The sequence below is a fragment of the Ctenopharyngodon idella genome, chromosome 17, assembly GCF_019924925.1.
Source record: "Ctenopharyngodon idella isolate HZGC_01 chromosome 17, HZGC01, whole genome shotgun sequence".
In the NCBI taxonomy this organism is placed as follows: Eukaryota; Metazoa; Chordata; class Actinopteri; order Cypriniformes; family Xenocyprididae; genus Ctenopharyngodon; species Ctenopharyngodon idella.
The window spans coordinates 28,474,487-28,489,994 of record NC_067236.1 but is presented as its reverse complement, the minus strand read 5'-3'; positions in this window follow the sequence as shown (position 1 = coordinate 28,489,994).

Genomic DNA, 15,508 nt, shown 5'->3' with positions numbered 1-15,508 from the left:
GAATCAGCCTTTGTTTTGTTGCTTTTTTTTTCTATAACAGAAAGACGCGCTTTTCCGCAGCAATAAAAGCATGCATTTTTCAAACCTGTAAACTGCTTTTATGAAGAAAAATGGGCCAAATGCAGTAATGGAGTTGAATCTCAAAGCATCGCAGTTCCCTTTTTCCCTGCTAAGGGTCCAGGTACTGAATTAATAAGCAATCGAGAGTACTTGTAATAAGAGGTAAGTGAGTGGATAGCCAATATCAAAGTGCACTTTGTCTGTCTATACCTCGAGAATTCCAGTATTTCAATTCACAGCCATTCTGTAAGTAAAACACAACTCATCTGTCAGCGTGACCAGTATCTACATTTCCACACGCTACAGGAGAGGACCTGAACAAACAAGAATGTGATAAAAATTCTGGCTGCTGATGGTTGTTTCATAACACACTAAAGTGTCTGAATTAAATGATATCGATATTCCTAATAAAAAAAATCACAATAAAAAATTGATAAGTCTACATGCAAACAGGCCTGTTGTAGAGGGGACTGCTAGTCGTCACACAGGTTGTGTGTCAGAAACTATGTGGTTTTGAGTCTAAATTTTGTGTTTACTTTAGCAGTGAATTTATTTGTGAGTTTTACAACCCGAATTCCAGAAATGGGACGTTTTTTTAAATTTGAATAAAATGAAAACTAAAAGACTTTCAAATCACATGAGCCAATATTTTATTCACAATAGAACATAGATAACATAACAAATGTTTAAATTGAGAAATGTTACAATTTTATGCACAAAATGAGCTCATTTCAATTTTGATGCATGCTACAGGTCTCAAAATAGTTGGGACGGGGGCATGTTTACAATGGTGTACTGTTCTTTTTAAAACAGTGTGAAGACGTCTGTGCATCGAGGTTATGAGTTTCTGGAGTTTTGGTGTTGGAATTTGGTCCCATTCTTGCCTGATATAGGTTTCCAGCTGCTGAAGAGTTTGTGGTCGTCTTTGACGTATTTTTCTCTATAGGTGAAAGATCTGGACTGCAGGCAGGCCAATTCAGCACCCGGACTCTTCTACGACGAAGCCATGCTGTTGTAATAGCTGCAGTATGTGGTTTTGCATTGTCCTGTTGAAATACACAAGGCCTTCCCTGAAATAGACGTCGTCTGGAGGGGAGCATATGTTGCTCTAAAACCTTTATATACCTTTCAGCATTCATAGTGCCTTCCAAAACATGCAAGCTGCCCATACCGTATGCACTTATGCACCCCCATACCATCAGAGATGCTGGCTTTTGAACTGAACGCTGATAACACACTGGAAGGTCTCCCTCCTCTTTAGCCCGGAGGACACGGCGTCTGTGATTTCCAACAAGAATGTCAAATTTGGACTCATCTGACCATAGAACTCTTTTCCACTTTGAAACAGTCCATTTTAAACGAGTCTTGGCCCACAGGACATGATGGCGCTTCTGGACCATGTTCACATATGGCTTCCTTTTTGCATGGTAGAGCTTTAGTTGGCATCTGCAGATGGCACGGCAGATTGTGTTTACCGACAGTGGTTTCTGGAAGTATTCCTGGGCCCATTTAGTAATGTCATTGACACAATCATGCCAATGAGTGATGCAGTGTCGTCTGAGGGCCTGAAAACCACAGGCATCCAATAAAGGTCTTCGGCCTTGTCCCTTACGCACAGAGATTTCTCCAGTTTCTCTGAATCTTTTGATGATGTTATGCACTGTAGATGATGAGATTTGCAAAGCCTTTGCAATTTGACGTTGAGGAACATTGTTTTTAAAGTATTCCACAATCTAATCACATACTAATATATTTAGAGAACATTTAAAGTTGTATAAAATAACATTAGTTAACGTATTATTAACAGTTATAAACAAAAAGTATATTTATTTAATTCAATTTAATATTGTTTCCCATATTTTGTAATACCCTTGGGAACTCAACAAAACTCACATAAATTATTAAAGACAGCTGGTTAATAAACTTTATTATAATAAATTTATTTTTAACTACTGCTTACATTTTGCTGAAAAAAAAACATTAAATATTATATAGCAACATATTTCCTATAGTAACAACAGGCCCTGATAGCTGGACAGAAAACATGAGTTAAATTACTTTTTGTCTTGAGCAAAAACTGTCAATGTTCAATGAAGTCACAACGAAAATAAGACTAGAGTTACAGACTAGGCTCTGGCTTTGCAATAACACTTTTGCAGCTTGACAGAAAAATACAACTAGCTTGGCTTCTTTGTGCCATATGACTCATCCATGAATGACTGTTCTATGAATCAAGTCTAAATAAGAGATTTTTATCATGCCGCACAGAGCACTTCAGAGAGACATGGCCTTTAGCACTCGCATGTCCTCATACATGGCAGTCTGGACATCAAACTCACCTATCACACTTTAGAGAAGCTATTAAACCTACTACTACAGCTTAAATGTCAAGTACGTCTTTGTGTTTGCCTGCTGTAGTACTTACCACATTCTCTTGACTTACAGCAATGAAGTGATGTCTACCTGACGTCTAGCACTTAAGTTGGATGGAGCACATATTTAAGTGGACCCCCTACCTCATATGCCTCAAAAAGACATCTTTGCTATCAAAGTTATATTTACCTATTCATTTGCCGTAATGCAATATTAACATTTGGGAAATGCACCTGCTATACTCTATATTATCACTAAAAGTAATGCATTGACATGCTCCCGCCATTTAAAAAAAAAGAAAAAAGTCTACACCTTAGATGCCCAATGTTCATCATGTAGACAGCTTCATTGACTTTAATGGAAGCAATTTAGTTTAGTTGCATCCTGTCATGCTGCTTACTTGCACTGTCGAGTAGGTGCTCTAAGGTTCTGGGACCTCATAAATTCACAAATTAAACTGCTGTCTAGAAACATTGTCTCCATTGAGCACTAATAAATGCTTGATTTCAGTTCCTGCAGAAACGCACAAGTGCAACAATCTCTTAAATAAATATAGTTAGGAATTGTGGTAAAGATTAAACAGAGACTGTAAAGGCCCTGATATACTGATAAACTCAAAGAATGAATGTTGTGTCAAACAAAATCAGGCCAAAAGGTTAATTTGGAGTACATTACTGGAGTTTGAAACAGCTTTAGGCCTTGTTTACACTGCACGCGTCTGCGGTGCGTTACAGCTACGACGCGGCTACTGGAGTTGATCCGCGGCCACTCTAGTCAATGCTTGTAATTTTCGTAATTTTCGTCATGCGGAGGGCTTGTGGCCGGCCGCACACCCCGTCCGCGTGGACAGAAGAGAAGAGTCCACTAGGTGGCAATACCCACAGTACTGATCACAATGTGCAGTCGTCTAAGAAGAGTGTGTAAATAGCAAGACTCTTGTCACGTTATAATTATTCATGTTTTATTTTATTCATATTTTACACATCAATACAGTGAAGTGTTGCAAAAATATGAACTCACTTTTGGTGCACTTGACATTTGGTTGCTTGCTACATTTATAAAGCATTGCCTCAAGAACAAATTTGGTTAAGGTACATATTAGAAAACATTAGAGCTCAAATTAGATTACCATATGGTTCTAGGGGCTGCTAGTTGGAAGAAGCAGAAAAGAAAAAAAAAACTGGGCGCTTGGGCCCTAATTATCCAATCTCAAATGACGGATATGCTCATAAAGACTTCACCAATACCCACTCTTACACTCAGGCAGTTTCTCATGGCAAGCTAAAGACGAACTAGTGCATCAGTTAAAAATCGATCTTCTTTTGGAAGCCACCACCCACCTATCTGTTGCTTTCTTTCTCATCTGTCCACAGGAGAGGATGGAGGATTCTTTAAAACCTATTCTCCAACAATACACCAGGGAAACAACATAGTTTGACACATATGCCGCAACACTTAGCTTTCATTACATCCTGCTGCTGGGCTGGGTGTAAACACGAGTGTTAAGCGTCAGAAGGCAGATTGTTATTGGAGTTGGCTTTTCTGTTCCATCCTGTTAACAGCTGGGTGATTTAATGATTCTTTCTGTTCTCACTCGGTATTGGTGATCTCAGAGAAACCTCTCTCTCCACTGAATTTACCTTGATCTCTTCAGCCTGCTCTTCCTGGGGTCTGGCTTTCAGATCAAAGATCATGGACCTGTCATTAAAACTTCAATTACACTAAAACTGCGCTCTTTCCCAACTTCAATGGGAATGCCCATCTGTCCATTGCCAATTTCCGCTTACAACATGAAAAGCATAAAATTTATTTTCTCTTTGCCGATCAAATCCACAAAACCCTTTTATCTTTTAAATGGACATTTCTAATGTAAACCACTTTTTCTGCCAACTACTGCCCAGTACCAAAAATTACTAGAGGCCTTTAACTTGGCCTAGATTTTCTACCACAGTGTTCCCTTGTAGTGCTAAATTTAACACTCATAACACAATTTTGCCTTCGTAAAATAATCACCAGTCATTTCAGTGGCAGTCTAGACTTGGCACCCTAGGGGAAGTTGTGTGATCTTGTGGTATAATTTTCATTTCTTTCAAGGAGACCCCGGTTCAAATGTATACATAACTTTTTAATAAAATAAAAAATAAAATAAAATAAAAATATCTGGTATGGATGCCTAAACAAACAGAACAATGCACATACAACGATCAGGCATAACATTATGACCACCTTCCTAATATTGTGTTGGTCCCCCTTTTGCTGCCAAAACAGCCCTGACCTATTGAGGCATGGACTCCACTAGACCCCTGAAGGTGTGCTGTGGTATCTGACACCAAGATGTTAGCAGCAGATCCTTTAAGTCCTGTAAGTTGCGAGGTGGGGCCTCCATGGATCGGACTTGTTTGTTCAGCACATCCCACAGATGCTCGATTGGATTGAGATCTGGGGAATTTGGAGGCCAAGTCAACACCTCAAACTCATAGTTGTGCTACTCAAACCATTCCTGAACCATTTTTGCATTATGGCAGGGTGCATTATCCTGCTAAAAGAGGCCACAGTCACCAGGGAATACAGTTTCCATGAAAGGGTGTACATGGTCTGCAACACTGCTCAAAGCATCACACTGTCTCCGTCAGCTTGCCTTCTTCCCATAGTGCATCCTGCATCCTGCAATTGTGCATCAATGAGCCTTGGCCGCCCATGGCCCTGTCGCCGGTTCACCACTGTTCCTTCCTTGGACCACTTTTGATAGATACTGACCACTGCAGACCAGGAACACCCCACAAGATCTGCAGTTTTGGAGATTAACCCTAGCCATCACAATTTGGCCCTTGTCAAACTCGCTCAAATCCTTACGCTTGCACATTTTTCCTGCTTCTAACACATCAAATTTGAGGACAAAATGTTCACTTGCTGCCTAATATAAGATAATCAGATAATCAGTGTATACCTGTCAGTGGTCATAATATTATCCCTGATCAGTGTATTTATACTTTTATATAAAACGTTTAAATAAATTAGATTTTTTTTTCAAGGAATTGGTTATTTTTGTTAGTTAGGATATAAGTTAGTATTATAACAACAACAACAACAACAAAAATGCATTCTTTAAAGTGTCTTTAGGTCCACTGTCCTGCACAGTTCAGCTCCAACCCCAATTAAACACACCTGTCTTAATAGGTGTAATAGAAACTTCCAGGCAGGTGCGTTGAGGCAAGTTGGAGCTAAACTTTGCAGGACGGTGGCCCCCGGGACCAAGTTTGGACACCTCTATCCTAAACTGTATGCTTTAATGTTATAACACTTGTCAGTTGCTTGACAAACTGTTTGAAAAAAATGACATCTGCTAACCATCCTGTCCCAGCAGTTATAGACAGCCCTCCATTAATACATGCCAGAATGATGATAATAAATATTTTATATCACTTTTTAGTATCCTTTATTAAATCTAAGGGTGCTAATCTAATTATGAGTCTGTAGCAAGATTTAAAACAATGTCCAGCTACAGAAGAATTATATTCATACATCCATAGACTAGAGCATAAAAATCCATTTGTGTGGTCATTTCTTAAGGGTAAAATTACCAGAGTAGATTTTAAAGAAATAGAGAAAACTCATGTCGTTCCAAACCAGCATCACTTTGCTATTTCGAGAGACACAAAAATAGGTATTCTGAAGAGTGTGCTGGTCTCTTTTTTCATGCAATTACTGGATTTCTAGCATCATAATGGAAACAAAATACCATAAAATTATCATAAAAATGTCTGTGTGCTATATTTGAGTCTTTTGAAGTCCATATAATTGTATTGTATGAGGAAACAGACTGAAATTCACTGATAATCTTCCACTCTAGTGAGCCATCAACTGCTGGGACATACTCAGTGAGTCAGTGAGTTGAACTTTAAATTGAAAACGATTTTGTGAACTAGATCAGCTGATTTGTTTGAAAGATCTGGCTCAAAAGAACAAATCATTCACTGCAACCAAGGAGAGCTAAGGTATGTCAGCATTTTGATAACACCTATTTCCATGTTCATCATACAAAGCTATCGTATGACTCAAATGAAGAACTGCTTTTGTGATAATTTTGCAACCTTAACCTTCAAAAATATGCAGCACAATTATAATTGGGGGGTTGGAGGGAGCAAAAAGCAGAATTTCTTTAGTCTCCAAATTTCTCTTTCTGTGATCCAAGGAAGAATGTTATACAAATCAAACTGAAGGTGAACGAATGATGAGAGAATGTATTTGGATGAATTATTTCGATGACTAAGCAAAAATTGTAGTGTGAACATAGAAACGTTAAACATGCTTCTATCGGTCATTGTCTTATCATGGCATTCTATATGCAGAGTGCTCATTTTAGAGGACACCTTGGGCACCAGAGACCATCCTCTTGATCATATCGTAAGTCTGGGTGACATTTCCAAACTTGGACTGGTGATTTCTCTGTCTCAAGGCCCTTCTTTCATTATGTCCGCCTAGCTGCCGGAGTCGAGCTGGTTTTATGAGTTTCATAATTCCCAAGCCGAACAGTGGCCTGGGGGTCCATAAATGTCTGTCTCTCCATCAGCTATGCTACGGGACAAGTGCACACCCTCTCAATGAGCCTATTTCGCCATGGCAAAATTGCAAAGAAAAATGATGGGGAACAAAAATAATAATATAGATGCAACTCTGACATTTTTCCCCCAATCTTGCAAACCACACTAGGTGTTTTATCCAGCCTGCCTAAATTTGTAGTAATAATGTGCTGGTCCCTTCTGAGAATAGCGTTGAAAGGCGAAGTCGAGAGAGGTCAGTCCATCAGCAACCTGAAACAGCTACTTCGGTTAAATGACCGATATCGCTAAACACGTTCTGGATTGCTCTGAAAACCAGCCTTGTCAGAGCACATTTGCTCTTACATTTTTTTCCTTTTCGCTGTTTCACTCAGCAGGATAAATTGACATCCACTAAACTAAAGGTCATCAGCAAAATTGTCTCGGCAATATAGGCACTTTCCATTCCTTCATGCCTCCCATAAAATGCGAAGACAGGTTGTTTATGCCGACACAAATCCTAAATGATGGCTTTACGACAAGCTTCATAAAGAGAACCGGGGCCCGAGTTCATCGATTTACGCATTTGCTTATTCATCTTCAACATTATGCGTCTGTCCCTCGGCTTCTCACCACCACACACACGTCATGCCATCAAAAGCAACCTCTTCTCAGAAACAAATGCCTTTCTCCCCTCCTCTGGTACACAAACAAATGAGTGTCCCTGGCTGTGGTTCCAAAAGACTGGTGACTCTCATCTACATTTACAAAGAAAAAAAGGCCTGCCTTAGCTTCTTTAAAAAAGTGCCAAATTCATACAGCATTTTTTCTTACTTTTTATTCATTTTATTTGCTATTATAAATGCAATTGTGTGACTATGATGAATGAATTTCACTTGAAAACACTAAAAATAGCAGCTAACTATTAGCTGGAAATACAGCACATACATGTGTTAACATAACTAACAAAGAGAATATTGCTGCAATGCTGCACACAGTTACTGCTTTTAATATAATGCAACATGCAGTTTATCTTAAAGGAGTCATGACATGAGAAATCCAATTTTCCTTGAACATTAAAACACCCAACAAGTTTCATAGCTTAAAACGTCCTCTTCATTATAAACAAAGCATTTATTTAACCAAAAATTATTCTTTTTGATATTGTTGATTCTGTGATTCCGTCACAGCAGCACAGTATTGGACCTGACAGCAACAACATTGCACACTGAAATAATGCTTTGCATAATAATGCATAATGCTTTGTCTGTAAATTACGGGTTGGACTGAGGACGAAGGTGAAGCCGGGAGGAAAATGGAGCCAGATGGAGCTGAAGGTGCAGGCAGGACGACATCTGACCAAGGCGGAGCCGGTAGTAGGAGGGAGCCTGGTGGAGCCATCAGGACGATGGTTTCTGGTGGAGCCGAGGGAGGGAGGAGCGAAGGCGGGGCAGATGGGTCGTCAGGCTGCGCCAGAGGATCCTTCTTACTGTAAGGAGCTGGTGACCTGAAACTCTGAGTGTTGGAAATGCAGAGGGGCTGAAGGGAACCAGTAAAGGCAAGCTGAGGAACTGGCAGATTTGGGAAGAGGAGGTGGGAGAGAGAGCTGGGAGGGATCACAGGTGACATGGGGCTGGGCAGAACCAGCGGAGAAACAGAAAATTCAGGGCTGGGGGGAACCAGCGGGAAAACAGGAGACACAGAGTTTGGCTGGACCAGCGGGGACAGGAGAAACGGGAATTACCTCCTAAAACACCTCCAATAAATCATTCAATTCATTCATTGCATTTGGCATGCTAGATGGAAGTCCCACATGTGGTCTTCCAGCTGACGGCCTCCTTACTCCAGGCAGAGCAGCTGAACAGCAGGCAGGTTCATGGAAGGGAAGAAAAACAACAACAACAACAACAACAAAAAAAGGGAAGGTAAAACACCACTATAATAAACTGTTTTGGTCCTGTCTTATGGCCTATGGCATGGGTGGATGCTCAGAATTAAGTGCAATAATCCAAAGAAACAGTCTTTAATACAAAAACACTCAGGAACACTCAGGGAATCGGTTATAACAACACCTTAACATTGATGTAAACAGGACAAGGACTGCAAGAACACAGGGAGTATAAATACCAGAACAAATGAAGGAACTAATGAGCTAATTGATTAACAAGAGATGAATTGAATAAGGGAGACACAGACTAGAAGTAGGTCACAGGGCAAAACAGGGAAACAACCGGGGTATAACATACATGTTACAATTGTAACGGCTCTAACACTGTTACCTTTAAATACTCATCTTCTAAGATGAGTATTTAGCCAGGTACTATACCTGAAGAAGTAGGCAAGCGTTTGGATAGAGGAAGCAATGGCTTTCTGGTGCTGTTCAAGCTTTCTTTCTGAGGTCCTATGATTGAGGAATTTGTTTCCTTTTGGTCAATCAAGCATATTCCTATGCTTTCTTTCTTATGAGGAAAGTAGTTCCAAAGGTTTGTTTCCACTGCCCGCTTTGTTTGTCGCTGGACTCATGAACACTTGGGGCGTTTTACACGAACACAAAGAACTGGTGGATTTTATATGTGGAAGATAGGAGGATTCATTGTTGCATCAAGTTTGACTTGCTTATGTCAACATTGGATTACCACTAATTGAATGGACATCACAATTTCAGCCATTACCAAACATTGTTGGCTTCATCATCATTTACTGTTCTTATTTTTGGTCCATATCACCCAAACATTGAATATTTCTTGATTATTTCTTTTCATATTTTCTATTTGGTGTTTTGTTGTTGTGTTTTGTGCAATGTAAATGTTTGGGGTGATTGATTGTGGTGTTGAATATAACATACGTGCAATTCATTTGGAAGTATTGGGTTTGTTGCTTGAAATGCTTTGTTTGATAAACCAAAGGAGGTCAACATTCATCTAATGGTACCTAGTTTTAAGCTTTCCCTCCTCACTCTATGTAACTTAAGCTCAAAAAAAAGGGTAGCGGTTATACAATAATGTTTTCCAAAGTTCAAAGCAAGTGGGCGTTGATACTGTTTTGGTCATTGCATTAAAAATAACATTTAAATATGATAATATTAAAGTTTTTAAGTACTTTGAAGTACTTGAAAGCATTGTACTATTCCTGCAAAACTTCCGTGGTTACAGTTAGTGTTACTACATTAAATCCATGGCGAATGTTGTTAATTTGTGGACTGAAAGCCCTCTATAACTTGTTCATTTATGGCACAGTGTTTCTCCTAGTTTCTATGTCAGCGCTGTTCTTGTTTGATCTTATATCTATGGTTAATAACGGAGAACTCTGCGCTGAATTTGAATGCTTTTCACTAGATTTTTTCTTTTAAAGAATTCGCTGTTTAAGGACTACAACAAATGGCTGGTAGGCTGGTAGAAGATTAACATGATGGCACATGCTAGTCGATGAGTTGAATCAACTCCACAGTAACCAGTGTTAATTTTGACAGGAAATTTTGATTTAGTTTTAGTCATATTTTAGTCATCGGAAATTGTTTTAGTTTTAGTCTAGTTTTAGTTGACTAAATATCATAAGATTGTAGTCGACTAAATCTACAGTAGATTTAGTCGACTAAAATCTAATTTAGTTAAATTGTAATGCATTAAGCATTTCTCTAACAATACACAGATCCTATACACTGATATAAGTACATCTGATTTTCCCCAAACTGTTTATGTTCACCCAACTGTACTTTGCTCACCAAAGCGGATGGTTTTTGACCGTTCAAGTGCAAAAAGACACGAAAGAGCAAAATTCAGTACTTTTCAGGGACTGACACCCTTATCATTGAGGTACTATTATAGTTTTCGTTTAAATTTTTTATTAGATTTAATTTTTAGTTTTTCTGCTTTCATTGTAATTTTAGTTAAAAGTTTTGGCAATTTTTTGTGTGTTCATGCCTTTTAGTTTTTGCATTTAAATGTCTATAGGTTTTTATTTCTGTTTGTTATTTTAATACCTCAGGTTAAGCTAAATCTTAGAAACTAGATAAAATAAAATAAGTTTACATTTTTTATATATATTTACTTTTTATTTGAGTTCATGTTTATTTCAAGTAATGAAGATTTCTTTGGTTTTAGGTTTAGTTAACTATAATAACCCTTATACTTGTAAAACATATTGAATAATGTGTCAAATAATGTTCTTAGTCTTTCCTTCCTGTGACAGAAGATACAGTAGTTTACTATGAATTAAATAGAAATTAAATAGTTTATTGTGTCAATAACAATAATGACCAGGAAAAAATAATAATTATAAACCATCCCAAAATACACCGTGACTCTTATTCTGAAATGTCTGCAGTCTGCACTGTAGCAGGCTGCTCATGAGGGTGATAAAATATGCATTCTTACAACCGTCTAAAACATACTACCATATAAACATTGTGTAGTAAACATTGTCATAATTCATCAACATTAGCTTATAAGCAATCGCTTGGCATAAATGTGCGCTATTCATTAATTGCAAAGCAGTCTGAAGTGCTGCTGCGCGAGCCTGTAGAGTGCGCAACAGCGCCGCTTTTTCCCGCGGTTAGATCAGCACGTTACACTTCAAATGCGCGTATCTTCAACACAGGACAGCAGTCCTGACTGGATATCTTCCCAAATCGTCCCTCTCTTTCATTTTCGTCTCGTTTTTATTCGTTGATGAAAATTAGAGTAGATTTTAGTCATAGTTTTAGTCATTCAAAACGCATTTTTATTTAGTCGTCTCGTTTTCGTCCGTTAAAAAATCTCGTTGAAATTAACTAAATTAACACTGACAGTAACTACATAAATTTACCCACTAACCATTCAGAAACGTCCAGTTGCATTCTAAAAGTTGTCTCCCCATCAGTGTCCGACTCCGGTTTGAACAATGTAAGGCTGAACACTGTTACTGACATTCATCATTTTGGCTGCGTGAGATTCTCCAGCTTTGTTGTTGTTGAGCAACCGAAGTGCAAGCTGTTAAAGCTCCGCCCTCTTCTGGAAAGCGGGCCGGGAGCAGCAGCTCATTTGCATTTAAAGGGACACACACAAAAACAGCGTGTTTTTGCTCACACCCAAATAGGGACAAATTTGACAAGCTATAATAAATGATCTGTGGGGTATTTTGAGCTGAAACTTCAAAGACACATTCTGGGGACACCAACGACTTATATTACATCTTGAAAAAGGGGCATTATAGGTTCCCTTTAAGTATTTCTGAGAAGTACATAAAAAAGTAGACTGAAAGTGTACTTTCTTATTTTTAGTTTAAAAGTAATAGCACACTTTGAAAGGACACACTTGCTCACATTTAGTGAGCAAAAAGCATATTTTTCCATTGAGCATCTTCTTCCAAGCATTCATTCATGCATGCATTAATTCGCTCATGCGTGCATTCTCGCGTGCATTCATTCGTGCGTGCATTCATTCATTCAGACAGACAGAACTTCGTTATATTAGATTATATTCTACATGTATAATGCTTCATCAGTGACATTTTTGTAGGGTAGAGTCTAATATTTGCTGTCTTATGTCACAGCTCATGATAGACATAGTACTCACATTATGGCATTTATGGATCAGCTCATTGGATCAAATTTTGTCCAGAACTGAGTGCTCAAGAAAAAAGATGACAATCTAATTGTGCACTTACTGTATGGAGAATCTATGAAACCATAAAAGTATTACAGACCTCCTTAGTTCTCCCAGATCTCTTATAGGCCTAGTTAAAAAACAAAGACTTTTGGCAATACCCTGTAAGGGACAATTGTAGCTTCTGTTCTCATCTCTAAATGTGTCATAGTTGTAGTTTTGTTTACTACAGCCACTTCAGACACTGTCTGGGCAAACACTGTGAAAAACGAGCCAGTTTCTTATAGTGTCTCCAGCAGCAGTTCCTGCCAGCCAGCACAATTAGATTAGCACCATCGTCATTATAATGTTTGTCCCTCCTACTCATCCTCTATTGTTTGGAGGCTCATGGGAAAATTCACTGAGGTGTAAAGCTGCTTTTGCCAACTAGTGCATTGACTGTCTGTAATATTATAGTAACAATATAATGTAATCACATTCATAAAGTACATTTTGTGGGGACTGTAGCAGAGGAAAATGATAAAATCAATTCGGTCACAAACTGAAGTCATGATATCTATGATGCAGAAAAGGTAAGACCTTAATTAGCAGTGCTGACCAATAACAATAAAGATTAATATATATATATCCACTGTTCTAAAAGAGGTTATATTACTACATGATTGTTATAAATAAAAACATTTTAGCTGAATTCACAAAAGCAAACACAAGTGTTGTGATATTCACCAATTCCATGATATAAAATTACTCATACTTAAATATAATATTTTCATCAGTACACCTAGTTCTCGCACAGTGCATTGTCTTTTCATCTAAACTAAATTAGCAAAACAGCCTCTGATTTAATCTTCCCGTGATGATGGGTGTGTGTGTGTGCATCTTTGCAAACTTTAGGTGTGAGGATCTAAAACTGTAATGTAGTATGTGGGCAGATCTGAACTGGCATTAAACCAGTGTGAATCATAAAATGAATCACTCAAAGGATGCTATCTTTAATAAGCACACATCTGTGCGTGGCCAATGTAATGTTAGTCATTCATTTTAAAGAGACAAAGACACATTTAACCTTAATTACACAGAATTCTTGATTCACTTTATTCATTAACCCTCGTGGCCTTCCATAATCACCAAATTAACAGTTTTATCTTAGATAAAACAAAGGGACTTAAGACTTAGAGGGATAGTTCACCCAAAAATGAAAATTTGATGTTTATCTGCTTACCCCCAGGGCATCCAAGATATAGGTGACTTTGTTTCTTCAGTAGAACACAAATGATGATTTTTAACTCCAACCGTTGTAGTCTGTCAGTCGTATAATGCATGTCAATGGGAACTCCATCTATAAGAGTCAAAAAAACATGCACAGACAAATCCAAATTAAACCCTGTGGCTCGTGGTGACACATTGATGTCCTAAGACATGAAACGATCGGTTTGTGTGAGAAACCGAACAGTATTTATATCATTTTTTACCTCTAAAACACCACTATGTCCAACTGCCTTGCGCATCCGGTTGGTGAGGTCTGAAAATGTGTTCTGATGATGGAAGTGATGTCTCGCGCTTATACTTCAATGAGTACGAGACATCACTTCCATTGTCAGAGCGTGTTCAGACCTCACCAACCGGATGCGCAAGTCAGTTGGACATAGTGGTGTTTTAGAGGTGAAAAATGATATAAATACTGTTCGGTTTCTCGCACAAACCGATCGTTTCGTGTCTTAGGACATCAAAGTGTCGTCACGAGCCGCAGAGTTTAATTTGGATTTGTCTGTGCATGTTTTTTTGACTCTTATAGATGGAGTTACCATTGACATGCATTATACGACTGACAGACCGCAACGGTTGGAGTTAAAAATCATCATTTGTGTTCTACTGAAGAAACAAAGTCACCTACATCTTGGATGCCTTGGGGGTAAGCAGATAAACATCAAATTTTCATTTTTGGGTGAACTATCCCTTTAAGTTGCGTCCCAAATGACGCACTATACACTATGCACTTATACACTATGTACTTATGCACTATGTACTCATCCACGTAGTGCGTGAATTGTATAAGGTTATTTTGTCATTTAACACCAGAGTCTGACAGCCCCTTCCCCTCCGCTACATAATTAAAGCTGCGACAGTTGAATGCATGAAGTGTCCAACATTCCACACTTCGTTTTTTCCGTTAATTTAGTGCATCATCCGGGTATTTAAAATGTACTTTTTCTTTTTGGAATTTTCAGTGTGAACACACTACTTGCACTATTTATACTTAAAAATGTCATAGAATAGTGCATAAGTACTCAAATTGGGATGCACCTTTAATGATAGCACACCCAAAATTGAAAACTCTCATGTCATTCAAAATACACTGAGTACTTCTGTGGAACATAAAAGTTTTTGATTAATATCCTGACTTGTTTTCATTATTATTAAAGTGAAGGCATCAAAAGGGGAAAAAACACTGGACAAGTATTATAAAAGCATCAAATTTTTAAGTTAGATCTTTTCAATTAATCAGGTGATTCAATTTGATGAACCAGTTCATTCATAGATGTATAATTCAAACTCATCTGATTCTCAAGTTCAACTCACTAATCACCCTTCAATATAACAACAATATTCCTAATTTTTCCCTTTGCTTTCCAGAGAAGAAACAAAGTCTAAAGGTTTGGAAGGACATGAGGGTGAGTAAATGATAATAGAATTTACATTTTTAGGTGATCTATACCTTTAAGCATTTATCTATCTAAATTTTCCGGAATTACTGATTTTGGTCAGCATCTGGCTATCCACAGTCCAGCATCAATGAGCTACAGTGCGATACAATGGACTATCCAGGGCCTACGTCATGTTCTCAATTCTCCTGAGGATTTTGTTAGAGAAAGTCATCCATCAAGAGGCAATCAGACAGGGTTCTCAATGGCTGTATGGCCAAGAACTGCTCTGCATTGTTCCTTGGACACAAAG